Here is a 15,646-nt window from a genome sequence, read left to right on the forward strand (position 1 = left end):
AAGATAATCAACTTAGACTTTGTGCATCAAAAAATGAATACTGGCGGATCTTGCATGAAGCACATTTAGGACAAGCGAAAGGTCATTTTTCTGCTTAAGAAATAGCTAATGCTTATCGAAATTTGGTGGCCATTACTCTTCATGGATGCTGACACATAAGTGAGGCGATGTGAGAAATGCCAAAGAACAAAAATTCCACTTAAGAAGGATGAAGTTATTATGAGACCAATGATAGGAGCGTGTGTGTTTGCCAAGTGGGGACTAGATTTTGTGAATCCCATAGTACCACTGGCTTATAGGACTCATGCGGAGTATATTATAGTAGCCACAAACTACCTAACCAAATGGGTCAAGGCCAAAGCAACACAAAAAATGATACACGCACTACAACAAAATTATTATACAAAATGTTTTCACACGGTATGGTTTGCCTATTGAGATTGTCAGTGATAGGGTAACACATTTTGTTAATCAATTCATTGATGAGTTCATGGTCATACATAGAAAATTATCTCCTTATCATCCACGGGCTAATGGTCAAGCTGAAAGTACCAACAAAGTCTTGTGCACAATTTTAACCAATATTGTAAATGATAATAGGTCGGATTGGGATCAAAAGTTTCACTCTATTGTTTGGGTCTATAGAGTTGCATACAAGAATTTTCTACAGACTACACCTTATTACATGGTGTTTGAGCTTAATGCAATCTTATCCATAGAGTTTTTGATTCCAACATTGTGTGTAGCAAAAAAACTTGACTGGAATGGACATGAATGGTCTGACCGATTGACGACCTAATTTTTCTTAATGAAAATAGATTAAAGGAATTTGTCCTAATATTCACCCAAGAAGGACGTATGAAAGAGTTTCAAGACAAGCACGTGAAGTTTAAACACTTTGCTCCAGGAGATTATGTGCTTGTTTACACTCCTAAGTAAAAAACAAAGAAATTGAAAAGGCGAGCAATGGAACCATTTGTGATTCATTATATATCACCAAGTGGGGCCATTAATCTTGCTACATTGGACGGACAGGTGCCCACTTGAATTAGTAATTGCAGGTTTAAAACATATTACTTGCCATTGACTCAATAAATGCTTAAGAGAGCACATGGCACAAGAAATAGAAAAGAAAAGCACGATCTTGAGATTCAATAGGCATAACAAGGAGCCAAAGAACGGATAGCAAAGAGAAAACACAGAAAAGAAAATTTTGAGACGCAAAAGTCTGTGCAAATTCATCAGATTACAAGCATTGAGGAAGATGAAGAAAGCTTGGATCCATACATTTGTGCAAAACTAGGAGCCAATATGTTACCTATTCATGAGCTAGTCAATTTCGGTTCACATTTGAATACAGTTTCAACAAATGCCAAAGTTGGTCCTACAATTGTTGAAAACAACATTCACAAAATTCAATGGGATTTTCAGTATTGCTACATGTTATGTGGAGCTCATGATACACATCAAAGATTCCCACATCCCCATAACATCTTCATACTATGGTCAGATTCCCCTAAATAATCAGCTAATCCTAGGCAGGGCCATGGCAACACAAATACAAGGCGTATATACACTGGTAAAAAAAACAAGTGTATTTTATAGTTGACCATCATGTGAAATATGTCGATTTTTCTTCCATGGAAGATACCAGATATCTTTTCAAGAATGACAATAAACAAAACTAGGGAATTGGCTAATAGCTTCAATGCAACAAAGACACAACAACAAGTACCACTGGCCATACAAGAAATGGTAGCTACATGGTCTAATGATAGCCATGAAGGTGCAACTATCATTACCATGTTTGTTAGGGTAATCCCAACTTGTGGCACCATGTGGGAAAGCCCTCTAGCCACCTAGGAAGAGATAAATGATGACATGGTCCAATAGCAAAAGGATACAAACTATCTAGCCAATGATTGTAAAGCATTAAGCCTATTTAAGAGGCTATTTTCTAATGAAGCATTGCACTAAGCAGTGTGTTTATACTCTCTCTCTTTATGATTTTGCTCTTGGCATAACCTAACTCTAATATCCATCTCTTTAACCCTAACCTTAACACCATGGTCAAGCTAAGGTTCCATCCTCCATAGCCTAATGCTAAGCCATTGGTGATTAGGGAGCATGCTTCCGTGCTTCTCAACACTGCTCCCTTCACTAAAAGTCATGAAAACCCAATCAACCATTTTGAAAGCACAACCACCCATCACCCAAAAGGCTTCAAGAGCGACATGCTCCAAATCATCAAAAAACAAGCTCATGAAAAACAACCCAAGCAAATGTGGACACCAAAAAAGACATAAGTCCAAGTCAAGCCCGAGCAATTCAAAGCACCCTCTAAATAGTAGATTTGTATACAAAAGTAATTCCCCAAATTGAAGGAATCTTCATTTAGATTCCCAAAGGCCAACTACAATGCTCAAATAGACAGTTGCAACCACGATGTTCAACCATAGATAAAAGAGCAAATTGAAATGTTATGCGACCTATGAAAATTCCAAAACCAAGGACACTTAGATACACACAAGTGTGGGTACCTACCTAAGAAACCCATTTTAGTGTTGCAATTGACAAATAAGATGTGGATTCCAAAGAAACAAGATTCAGTGAGAACCACAACCCACAAATATGTTTCGAGGCCACCACAACACTCTTCAAAACCATAACCCACTACAATGGTGTGGCGGCCTAAACCTCAAAAAAACAAATCCAAGCTAATAAAGGACATCACCTTTCAACAATTTGTCAACAAGTTGTTGAGCTACAAGACTTACTACAAGGCTAACGGAAGCGTTCTGACTAGGAGGGGGGAAGCATTCTGAATCCAAACCTAGTAATCAAAGGAAAAAGGGCATTGTTTGATCGACTTTTGTGTTAAAATCCGCATTTAATTTCTCCTTTTTGACACAATTTTATTTTTTTGCACTGGGAGATGAGGAAATTCAAGAATATAGGACAAATGCCAAAGATGAGCCCTTATGTGTGTGCAAATATGTATATGATAATGCTTTTTGCTAAAAGTAATAATAAAACGTGGAGCAATTTGTCAAAAACTTGCAAATAAAGACTTTTCTTTGGAAGTTGGATTCTCTTGATTATCTAGCTATTTTTTAGAAATTTTCACTCAATTTTGCTCTTTTTCTCTACTTTTTGTTGTTTTGTATTGATTTTCTAAGCAATAAATGCCAAAATGAGAAAAATTACAAGAAAATGAAATATAAGTACATAAATGGTGGGAAGAGACGAGAACTTTAAGAAGTTGATTTGGGGCAAGAATGATCAAGTTATGACCGAATTCAAATAAGTTGCAAAAATCGCTTTCTACGCTGACAAGGCTTGATTTGACAAAATGAACAAATCTTGGTCATACAGTGTCCGAGGCAATCCAAAGAAGTGGAGCCGCAAAAAGAGGCTGGAACATATTCCAGAGGTCACTATCCTCAAGGACTCCTTGCAAGAACATCAACATACATAGAAAAGGAAATATTGAAGCTAGAAGGTTCCATAGTTATGAAGCAGTCTACAGAGACTCCGATAGCAATATGGTCATGTTGCCAATGATACCCAGAGAAGCTTAAAATCTGGCAAGAAAACTACCCATTGAAGAACACGCCAACTATCGACCACGCCTAGTACATCCTTGAGCTTCTAGCCAAAAAGAAAAGTCACACAAAGCTAACATACGTACAGCTCCACAAGTACTAACAAGAATTGCATATTAGGCAATCGGTGCCACTCAGGACTTGCCAAAGGTTCCCTCTCAGAACGAAAAGATTCAATATCAAGAAGAGGGAAGTGATGAAGAATATTTTTTTTTGGTTCCGCTTAGACTATGGCTTGCACCATATCAAAGAGAAAGCTACAAGAATTGGAGTCTAGTGAAGAACAGCCTACAAACACAAAAGGCAAAAAACCTATGACAGTCCACAAATTTGGCAAAGCTGAGAAAGCTCAAAAGCATGCTAGAGAAGAGAGAGTAACCGAAGAGTTCAAGAAGAAAAGAGTGGACGAAGGGGACTTCCCAAAAAAGTGGATTCCATGTAAAATATGCACAAAGAACCCTATGGACCCACCCATTAGTGTTGAGTAGTTGGAGGAGATGTATGCTCAAATGGAGCAAGAAAAGTTGGAAGAGGAGGCCAAGGAGGCGAAAGAGGCCAAAAACGCTGATGAGAGACGAGAGACGGATAGCTCCACAAAGAGCTCACATTCTCGATTAGGCACGCATTCCTATGGGGATTATGGGTATGAAACAACACAAGGGGAGGAATCTCAACCCAAAACATCCCAGGTTCAGGAGGAACCTAAGGATCACGATAGTTTCCCAATGCCATAGAATCCCCCTGCAATGCAAGAAGAAATAAGGTGACCCATCCCCATACCCACCACTTCATCTTGACAGTGGATCATGGTGGATCCTTATTACCATGCTTTGAAAAGAGTAGCAATGGATATGTACAGTGTCGTCGTGCAAGAGCATTCTCAAGACATGAACACTATTTTGGCTCTATAAAGTGGGTTAATAGAAGCTTACACCAAGCTGCACACGCTTAGAAATGAACAGGAGGAAACTATCATAGAGGCTAGGTGGCCCAATGTCCAACTGATATCATAGAAACAAAAGTTAGCTAATGCTTATGAAGAGTTAGCAGTAGCTTGAAGGGTGATAGATGCATACAAAAGTGTGATAGAGGATCTGCAATCGATTTTCACATATGTAACTGAATAAGAAAATACCGTATAGAACCAGTTGGCTATAGTCAAAGTGAATCGGTAAGTTCCAAAGAGGAGTTGATGGCCCAACGACGCATAGTTGAGAATATCAAGGCCAGGATTTTGGAGTTAGAAAGAGCTGCCAAAGTTCAAGTGCGTATGGGGCAAGACGCCACGGCAATTGCACTAGCGCAAGAGGAAAGGAAAACGCTACTCTTAGGAAATAAAATGAATACCTACGAGCTTTGATAGCTGCATCACAAGCAAAACTTGACTATAGGCACCCAGATTTTACCCAGACAGATGATCATGGTGATGATGACCATGGTGACTAGGAAGATACACAAAGAGGGCATGAAGGATAGCATGGACAACCACAAACAAAACAAACCGATTCATCATCTAAAGTAACACACATTGCACCTCAAAGTGGTTGAGACACGAAGAAACAATAAGTTGAAATGGATACTACCCAAGAAGTTCCTAAGACAAGTACTGCTCCAGAAACAAGAGCAAGGGGTACAAGCGAGTTTGCAATGCCTCAAACTCTAGCAAAAAGGACACACACATTGATAGAAATGGTTATCACTGAAATGAAGGTATGGATTCCAGGCATAGAGGAGGAACACTGGAAAAAAGCAATGGAATGGGAGATTAGACTTCTCCAAACAATTAACCTGCAGCTACTAAAGCCAACGACAATCAATGAAGATTGGTATACTGGCTCACTCCACTACCTCTTATCTGATATGAATGTCTTCCCAGGAAATACGCCATTGAGAACAAAATGTGTGAAACTCAAACAACCATAAGCCGAACCACCAATGTCAAGGCGAGATCACATTGGTCTGGTCCCCGTTTTCCCAGTTAAGGATGAGGTGCATCCACTCATATAGCATGGGGAAGTCGGATGACTGCATCCACTCAAGTGAGCGACAACCAAAATGGAGAATGGAATGGCTTGAAAAGCATTCTGAGTGGAGAATTCACATGACGAGGGCACCCACTCCACTCAAGAAAGATGTCACTTTCTACGCAGTGCCCCAATTCAGGCCTTGGATTCAACATGAAATGCTACAAAAATGACACCGCAACTGGCTGGACTACCCAACTTTGCCAAGACCCAAAGACAAGGAAAGATTAGATGAGAAGTATGTGCTCAGCACTCTCACCGCAACTGTCAAACAGTATGAAGGTCGTCTTGATCTTTCTTGTGAGATGCTCAAGAAGATATGCAGGATGATGGACCTGTATCACAATGTACCATAGGCCATGGATCTTCAGAACTCCATGGCTATCATTCTTGGAGGGAAGCAAAGGTGAGTGTTGGAAGATTCTAGTAGCAATGAAGGCCAATCGTGTACCAGCGACCATTTTTATCATTGGAATTACAATTGAGTTGTAATATTTTTTCCCAGAACCTGTACCTCCTCATCATTTTGTAACTCTGAAGAAGTCAATGTCATGAGCCTGAGATGTAACCCTTGTTATTATTGCTGCAAATTCAGCCTTTGTACATAAAACTTGGAGCTGGGGTATAAAAGGAAAATTTGTAAATTCTTTGTTTCATTTTATAAATGAAACAAGGCCTCATTGACATCAGATACAAACTTTTTCTCTAATAGAGTAAGATTGACTTTTTCAACCTTGACAAAATCTTCTCACAATCTTCAATATGGTCTACAAAAAGTTCATGGCATCCCCTCAAATCCATAGCTTCATCTTTTTCTTCGTCACATCCTTTAATAGGCACATTGTCAAGAATAATGACTTGAGATATTAAATCACCTAAAACCTTATGCATCCCATTCAGACGTGCAACTAAACTAGCCACTCCTTGAGGTAAGGCACACCTCCTTACCAATCACAAAGGTGTTTTCATGGTTTTCAAATCTCTACTTTCAATGGTTCGTTGAAATTTATCATATCCTAAAAAGAGATCTCCCATTAAATATACTACCCTTCCTACGAAGAAATGCCTCTATAAACTCATCCACAATTGGTCTTGTACCCACATTCCTGATAGTAACCTTTTTTATAGGTTGCATATCTTGTACAAAACACAAATCTCCATACTTTTTAGGCATAGTGAACCACATGTTTGAATATGGTGTGCAATAAGGCTCTAAAATATCCATGCTAATCTTCTCATATTAAGTAACTCTATCAGCTTTGGCAAAGGTGCTTTTAGGAATGCAATTGGATGCAAATGCCGAGGCACATGAAGGATAGTGAAGATCACCATAGATGCAATGACGCTAGGATCAACACATCCTATCTCATGCGATTGTAAAACAGAAAAACTACCATGTCTTGAAAGCATTCCTTTAAAAACACTTCTTCCCTTTTTGTGTTGAAAAATCTTCACATGCAACCTTTAGTTCTTTTAAGGATTCCATTGTGAACATTTAAGGCATAGGTCAATGAAGCCTTGACTCTCCACCCAGCCATATACCATTCTATGAGCAATCCTTGAGCCTGACTTCACATTGGCCCATGGCCTTACATTACTCCTCCCTTGGAGAAGTATTTTCATCCTTGAAAACCAAAGCGGAAAATTTCTTGTTGAGAACACTAATGTTTACCTAAGTGGCACCTCCTTTAGATCGGTCTTTCCACTTGTGATGTTGCATATGATTACGAGTACTAAATCATGATAGTCTAAAATGCATGCCATTGGGTTATAGGTTCAATAAAATCAACCAAAATCTGATGATCAATGACATTGTCGTCCCTATGCAAGTGTTTTTCGTAAATAAATTACATGAAAAACCAAAGGAAGACAAGAGTGCACAAGTAAAGTAAGTTTGTAAGCCATATCTCCAACTCCCTCGAGTATCTTAAAAGAATCACAATATCTAAGAGATAATGTAGGTGTTGGCCTAGTTTTCACACATTCAAAATAGTTTGGCACATGTAAAAATGCCTCTTCTCCTTTCGTGAGGTTACTTGCCGATGTTTCTCATCAACATACTTTTTGTATCTATCCTATGCTTGTCAAACATGTTGATGAGCAAGTTTTATTATATCCATATGATCTTGGAGAAAGTCCTTGATGACATGATGAAGTTTTTTAGTTTCCAACCCCACTGTTGTCGTGCAGCTCCGCTCCCATGCTAAGAAAGTGCCAGGAAAATGCACATCAAGTTTCTTTGAAGCTTACAGGATTAATGAACAGTGATTAGGGCCTGGTAACTGGCCAAGTTCAATGCTAAATGTATGTCAAATGCGGCTGAAAGAGCCAAAACATGCCTCAATGATGCTAAAAAGTGTTATTCTTGAAGTGAGCATAGATGGAAGATTATGACCTAAAACTGAAGTGCTTAAAGTGCTCTACCGTCCTGTCTTTACGGCTCGTCGATTGGAGCTACGGGGAAGAAGTTATGGCAGTTTAAAGTTAAGTCGATTGCAGATCCGTACTAGATTAGGAAATTGCAGCTGAGGTGAGAGAATTGAAATGAATGCACGGGCCTGAAGTGCTCACTTTGTGGAGTGTGTTGGTCCTTTCAGATCAGTGATCGGAGTCCCGGTCGCCAAGATATTAGCCGTTAAATATTCACCGGGGACCAGCTCCGAGCCGGTCAGGTCAGCTTGGGTAGTATTCCATATGGGAATTTTACAGCCCAACAGGTTTTGTATGCGTTCTATGCAGTTCAAGATGTCTAAAGGAATTTATGGCTCGTCATACAATCCGGGTTGATCGAATAATCTGGATTAAGGTCGGTGTCAGTTGGCCGACGCGACTAAACTGGGCAACTTTTGGCGTTATTTGCAATGCTATTATGAGCATTAGAATTCACAAGAAACTTCCATGCCTCTTCTGGGTGATGACCTTCTGCTTTCTTGAGAGTCTTGTTGTGCCGAAATTGCATGCCAAATGTGGTACCCTTATGAATGAAGGGTCGCCCACCTATGAGCTTAAAGGAGGTTTGGCTGCCCAAGGGTCACCCAAGAGTTGTTTGATAAGGGTAAGTGGGAAAAAGAACAAGGGGAAAAGAAAGCAAGCATTCAGAAGTGAGAACGAATGCGCAGGCAGGGGAAGATGGGTTCATATCACGCGTTGCAGGCTTCGAACGAGCTCGCCATAGTCACGAGTTGTGCTCAGGAGCTCAAGGCGCCGCTGTTCGGCACCGGTTGCGAGAGTTTTCGTGCTGCCAAAATCCAACTCTGCCACGTCAGTAGCGGGCGTTCTTATGCAGTGACGTCGGCGCTACTTCTAAGGGGGGTGAAGAGCTATTAATAGAAAAAAATTTGCATGAGAGGGGGACTCTTTTGCATGTGTGTTACAAAGAGAAGGAGCAAGAGGGTAAGCAGGAAAAGGGAACTCTCTCTCCCTTGATCTCCATCGAACCAAGGCAAGGGCAAACTCTCTCTCCCTTGATCTCCAATCCAAGCCAAGGGCGAGCTCTCTATCTCACTCTCCAATCAAAGCCAAGGGCGAGCTCTCTCTCTCAACCTCCAAACCAAGCCAAGGGCGAGATTTCTCGCTCAATCTCTAATCCATGCAAGGGCGAGCTCTCTCTCTATCGACCTCGGCAAGGCTCAAGCAAAGGCTTTGCAACCAAGGCACCAAGGAGACTATTTCTCATCGGCTTAGGCAAGGAGAGATCAACAAGGGCTTGTAAGCCATAGGAGAAGAAATACTTTCGGCATGGACATTGATTGAAGACAAATCCAACAGATAGAATCGACACAATAGGATTTTCCTCGTCAGCAAGCAAATTAGTCTAATTATCTCTTTTTGATGAATTGCGGAGCCGTTAACGGGCCGAAGTGATCTGTAATGGGAGTTTAAGCTCCTTAACTATCATTAGCATTACTTAATGGTGTCGTTAACGACACTTCTTCTCGATTGTGTATCAGTTTCGTCGATGTTACCAATTTTCAAGCAAGTTTTGTGCGTCAACAGTATTACCGAGTAATTAATTGCTGCTATATTGTGCGGTGCGACAATTTTTCACTCTCAATTTTTCCACAGCTAGCAGCCCGGTGCTGACCTGGCTCAAGTTTTGAACACTTATCCCCCGACACCGTACTTGGTGATCTAAGTTGAAACCCATACATAAGCATAAAAGGTCTAAATCTAGTCGTTACATGGTTTGCACTATTGTAAGCAAACTCTAAAATAAGGAGATAATCTTCCCAATCAAATTTCTCTTTGCTAATATATGGTCATATTCTCTAGGACCTGATTAACACATTCAATTTGACCATCCGTTTTTGGATGAATTACAATATTGATGTTGAGTTGTGTGCCCAATCATTTAAACACAAGCCTCCAAAAATGACTGCTAAACTTGGGATTACAATCACTCACAATATTATTGGGCAATTTGTAAAGTTTATACATATTGTTAATAAATAATTTTGCTAGCTCTAGAGTCTCAATCGTGGACTTGGTTGGAATAAATTTGCAAAGTTTTGTCAACCAATCTACCATCACATATACCAAGTCATGACCTTGTACAATGGTTGGTAAGCCCACAATAAAGTCCATAGAGATACTCTCCCATTTACCATTGGAACTCTCCAAAGGATGCAAGAGACCTCTCACCTTCAGGTGCTTTGCTTTATTAAGTTGACATTTTTGGCAATGCAAGACATAATCTTGAAATACCCATGTAAACATGGCACGCAAGACTATTGTCGTACGCTTGCATAAGTTTTCTTTATGCATGGGTATCTTGCACTAGGACTATCATGACATTCATAAAGAATTTTTTGCCAAATGTATGCATCCGTCGATTCACAACTTTAAGCAAAAAAGGTTTCATAGGGTCTACAATAACTAAAATAGGTGTGGTAGCTAGTGAAACCTTGAAAGCATCAAAACTTTGAGAGCATTGAAACTGAGCTAGTGTGACCTTGAGAGCATCAAATTTTTTTTGTTGAGATTCTCTCCACTAAAAGGGTTTTTCCTTAGCTTTTATCTGGTCCATCATAGGAACAACAATTTGAGCATAGTTTTTAACAAATCGTCGATAAAAACCTGTAAATCCAAAGAAAATTTGAAGCTCTTCTAGATTTTTGGGAGAAGGCCATTTATGAATGCCATCCACTTTGGATTTATCCATATGAAGTCAAAATCCTAAATTACGTGCCCCAAATAGTGAATCTTATCTTTCAAAATTCACACTTGAATTCTTTTGCATCTAACTTGTTTTACCGTAGTAATTCAAACACCTACTTCAGATGCTATAAGTGCGTTTCCTGAGAGGCACTGTACTCTAATATGTCATCGAGAAAGATGATAACAAATTTTCCCAGTTATGGTTTCAAGACACTATTCATAAGCTCTATGAAAGTAGTTGGCACATTGGTTAACCCAAAGGGCATAACCAAAAACTCGTAGTGTCCAAACCTTGTTATATAAGCATTTTTAGGTATATCAGCAAGCCTAATATGGACTTGATGACATCATGACCGCGAATCTAATTTTGTAAAACTATGAGCATGGATGAGTTTATCAAATAACTCATCCACTCTTGGTAACAGGTATTTATTCTTAATAGTAAATGTATTTAGACCACGATAGTCTACACACATGTGAATAATACAATCCTTTTTCTTCACCAGTAGAATGGGAGAGGTCCATGGTGAAGAACTAGGCTAAATGAACCCTCCTCTGAGGTAGTCAGTAAGCTGAATTTCCCCCTCAATAGCCTCAAAATGACTCATTATGTAGGGTCGTTTACTACCGGGCTTACTACCTGCAACCACATCTATCCCATGTTGCATAGAACGTGTCAACGGTAACCCTGGTGGTAGGTCATTTGGAAACACATCTTTGTATTCCATTAACAGTTCTTTTGATTTACTAGCAATATTTACTTGTTCTACTAATAGAGAAGTAGCAAGAGATGGAAGAGAAGAGAGAGAAGAATGTGGCATTAAGGAATCGTCATTTATTAAACTATTATCAATATTTGACAAAAAAAAACTTAGCGAGTAACACAAAAAGAGTTCTTCTATTTCATCTTCAGAAGAGGCTTCGTAATCTCGGTTGTACAAATAAGGGCCCTAACACGTATAACCACTCCCAACTTAGTACCACATCAGCTCGCTCCATATTGATGACTTGAAAATCCAAGGACGTATGATACCCTTGAATCTTCAGCGATACACCCTTTACTTTTGTATCCCACACGCAGCATCATAGACGTTAATCATAGCTACCTTGTAGTGGTGGGAACTAGGAGAATTGGGAAGTTTCACAAACTTATAGTTAATGAAATTGTGTGAGGCACGTATTCTACCAAAATTCTCACCTTATGGTTTTGGATAAACCCATGCATACACACAACTCATGTGGACCAAAGGTTGGTTTCCACATGGAGGTTGTAAGATAGCACTCATGCACCTCTTAGATATGTGTTACTTCCACATTGGAAAAGAAAGAAGAGGGGTCTAGGGGAAGCAGTTGCACCATGTGCATTGCCTTTTCCTTTCCTTGGACAATAGATTTTCCCTTGGGACAATCTTTTTTGTCGTGTCAACTTTCTAAGCAATTAAAACATAACTTATTCTTCTTTGTTTTCTCAAACTCTTCAATAGATAGATGACACCTTGGGCTTTTGGGACGCATCAAATGCAATTACAATAAATTTTCTCTTATTATGACCATGAGATGCATGTGCATTTGCATTTGAAGTGTCAAGCATGTGTGTGCTATGCAATTTTTTTTTCATTTGGATCATCGTGGATATGAGCCTGCACTATAGCTTCCTCAAGAGTCTTAGGATCTTGGATTTTAACTCGCTTCTTAAGCTCTAGTGTTAATCCATGAATGAACCCACACACTTGCTAGAAGGCGCCTAACCCCTCCAGCTTGAGGATCACATTAGGATAGTGTGAAATGTACTCAAGTAGTGTCTTATGCTAGCGCATATAGCACTTGTCCCATGCAATCTAATTTCTATCCATTTCATTGGTGGACAAAAATTCTTTTCTAAACACAAGGCCCTCCATGTATGTGGTATGATATTCTGAGCAACATCTACCATTTATAGGCTTTACCCTCTAGAATTGGACTTGTTTGCAGTGCCTTAATTGCATCCAAAGTTCGTCTAAGATCATGAATACCATCCCATTTGCTCAAGAATATGTTCACCATATCTTTGTTCAACTCCTTTTCCTCCCCTCAAAAGAAGCTTGGTGTTTTTTTAAAAAATCATCCACCTCTTTTGGAGAGATAAGGGGCAACACATCCGGATTGGAGCCTTGCTCCTGCATATCAGAAATCTTTATTCTAGGCATGGAAACCAAAGAAACCCTAGTCTTCTCATTGACAGGGCCTTTGGCCAACTGTCGATGAATTGCACAAGCAGATCCTATTAATATTTCTCACATTCACATTCAACTGTGAAAAATTTGACTTTAAAACAAATGTGTGTTTGTACTGTTCTAAATTCTTGCATATCGAGCAGTTTAATGCTATCTTCCTGGCCAATTGCTGAATAGTCAGAACAATTTACCGAAACCAAAACAATTTGCTTAGAAGATAGCATAGAATTGCTTGATATGCAAGAGCTACTTGATATGCTATCTTCGTGGCCAATCCTGGTCAAAACAATTTGCAAGGTTTTCCAAATCGAAACTATGATGCATGTCTATGTCTAAATCCATGGTGTAAACATTTTGTACAGTAGTAGAAAAAGAAATACCCTTTACCAAGAACCTCTTGGCAAACTGCACAAGTAAAGTAGAAGAGCAACGGTTACACTAGATGGCAATTAACCATGCCAAATAGTCAAAACAATTTTTCCAAACTGCCTTCAATGTCAATTACGGCTTTCAAAAGCCGCCAAATAACACTTGCTTGCTGTATGATTAGGAAAATCCATCCAAATGTTTATCCCAGGCACGAGAGTCGAATAAATCCTAGTCTGCTAGTTAACATCACCCTTGGCCAACTGTTGCAAGAATTGCACAAGCAAATGTTACTCACAGTCTTACATATCAAGCAGGATGGCAACTGACCGTGCCAAATAGTCAAAACAATTTCTAGAAACCACCTTCGATGTCAATCACGGGTTTTGAAAAGTGCCAAATAACACTTCCTTGCCGTATAATTACGAAAATTCATCCAAATGTGTGAAATAAATTTGATCTTAAGGAGGTCATTCACTTGAAATGTTTGCAAGGGTCAGTAATCCATGGAAAACAATCCAAAAAAAACTTTTGAATAAATTGTATCACGTTCCATTCTTTTTCAAAAGATGAATATTTTACACAATAAATTTACCACCTTACCGGAGAAAGGAAGAGTAAAAAAGCCTTTGAACAATGCTCAAAAGAACTGTGCAAGGCTTGATACGATGAGTGTAGGGGTGGGCATGCACCCCTAATTGAATTAAAGGGTCAATTTCTTGACCTTGCCAAGAAATTAAGTGCCACCATATGAAGGGAAAACCTTCTCCTTGCCAATGATGGCATCGAGAAACAGCAAAGCTGAGAGAGAGAGAGAGAGAGAGAGAGAGAGAGAGAGAGAGAGAGAGAGAGAGAGAGAGAGAGAGAGAGAGAGAGAGAGAGAGAGAGAGAGAGAGAGAGAGAGCACGAGCTATGGTGTGTGGCTCACTGTGTTGAAAAGTCAATCCCCCCCCCCCCACTATAGTGCAAAGCTGTAGACGGTGCTTGGTGCCATTTTGGAGCAGGTCATCATCCTCACCCTTCCATGGCTAAGGGTTCTTGTCCACGCTTTGCACCTTGAGCTCTGCATGGTTCTCCACAATTGCATGAGCATGCAAAGACCACGCTCTCTCTCTCTCTTTTTAAAAATATTTTTGATGCCACTTTAAGGCATAGGACAATGAAGCCTTGGATCTCCACCTAGCCATATGCCATTATATAGGCAACCCCCAAGCCTGGCTTCACAATAGCCCATGGCCTTACAAAACGTGTGTTTAGTTCATTTTGGAGCCCTCGGATTTGGCTGTAGAGAAGCTTGTTCTAACTTCTCCCTGCAATCTAATAGTAAAGGTGAGGCCGTTGAGTTTACTTTCTTTGCCACAATTTTGTACTTGGTCTCTACCCGCACTTCTCGTCCTTCATTGACATTAATCACTTCATACATTTCCATATACACACTTCCACAACTTGGCTTCCATACTGCATCTTAAAATCCATTATAGCCTCAAGCTCATACATAGTATCAACATAAGAATCCTGGTCAAAGAAACCTATAATACATTCACTATCCTCTATAAACCCATTCTCCTCATCTCATTCCATACAATATATACATGTTGACATTCTCTTTTGTTTACATCTTCAAGCTCCATGAAACATACTGGCCCATGTTGTGTTAGCCCTGGAACACCTGTAGAAAAAATCTTCTTTTCTATTTGGCTTAGGTGAGAATCTTTTTCTTTCTATACCATTGCAATTCCACTTTACAATGGTATATGGCCAAAACCCCTCATTTCCTTGTAGTCATTGAACTCTTTGTTTGCCTTTGGTAGAGGATACGTCTAAAGACTATCACCGTTCCTTTCATGATTTTTACACATTTTCAAGAATTGGACAACTTTCTTCCCATCTCTATTGTTTATTATGGAATAAGCACAACCATCATTCAAGAACTTTGTTTCCCTACGAACGACTATGATGTATGGCTGCCCAAGGATACGAGGATAAGCAGACATCTCTTGCACGAAGAAATTTTTCTCACATTTGACATTGCCTATGGTCACCTTCACATTTGAACAAGCCCCCTACAAAATCTCTTGATGAGTTGTTTGTAGCTTTAATCATCCAACCATGATTTGTATCTATTAGCACTTGCCCTTCGTGTAACGACATTTGGACATAAGATTAATTTTGGAGCCTTGATTTATCAATGCAATGCATGGATCCTCAAGATCACCCACCTTGACCAAAGTTTCCATTGTAGTTGTTTCCCAATGACTTTTAAAATAGTGACTTTTATGGG

This window comes from Adiantum capillus-veneris, chromosome 1, assembly GCF_014529385.1.
Source record: "Adiantum capillus-veneris isolate H3 chromosome 1, ASM1452938v2, whole genome shotgun sequence".
Taxonomy (NCBI): Eukaryota; Viridiplantae; Streptophyta; class Polypodiopsida; order Polypodiales; family Pteridaceae; genus Adiantum; species Adiantum capillus-veneris.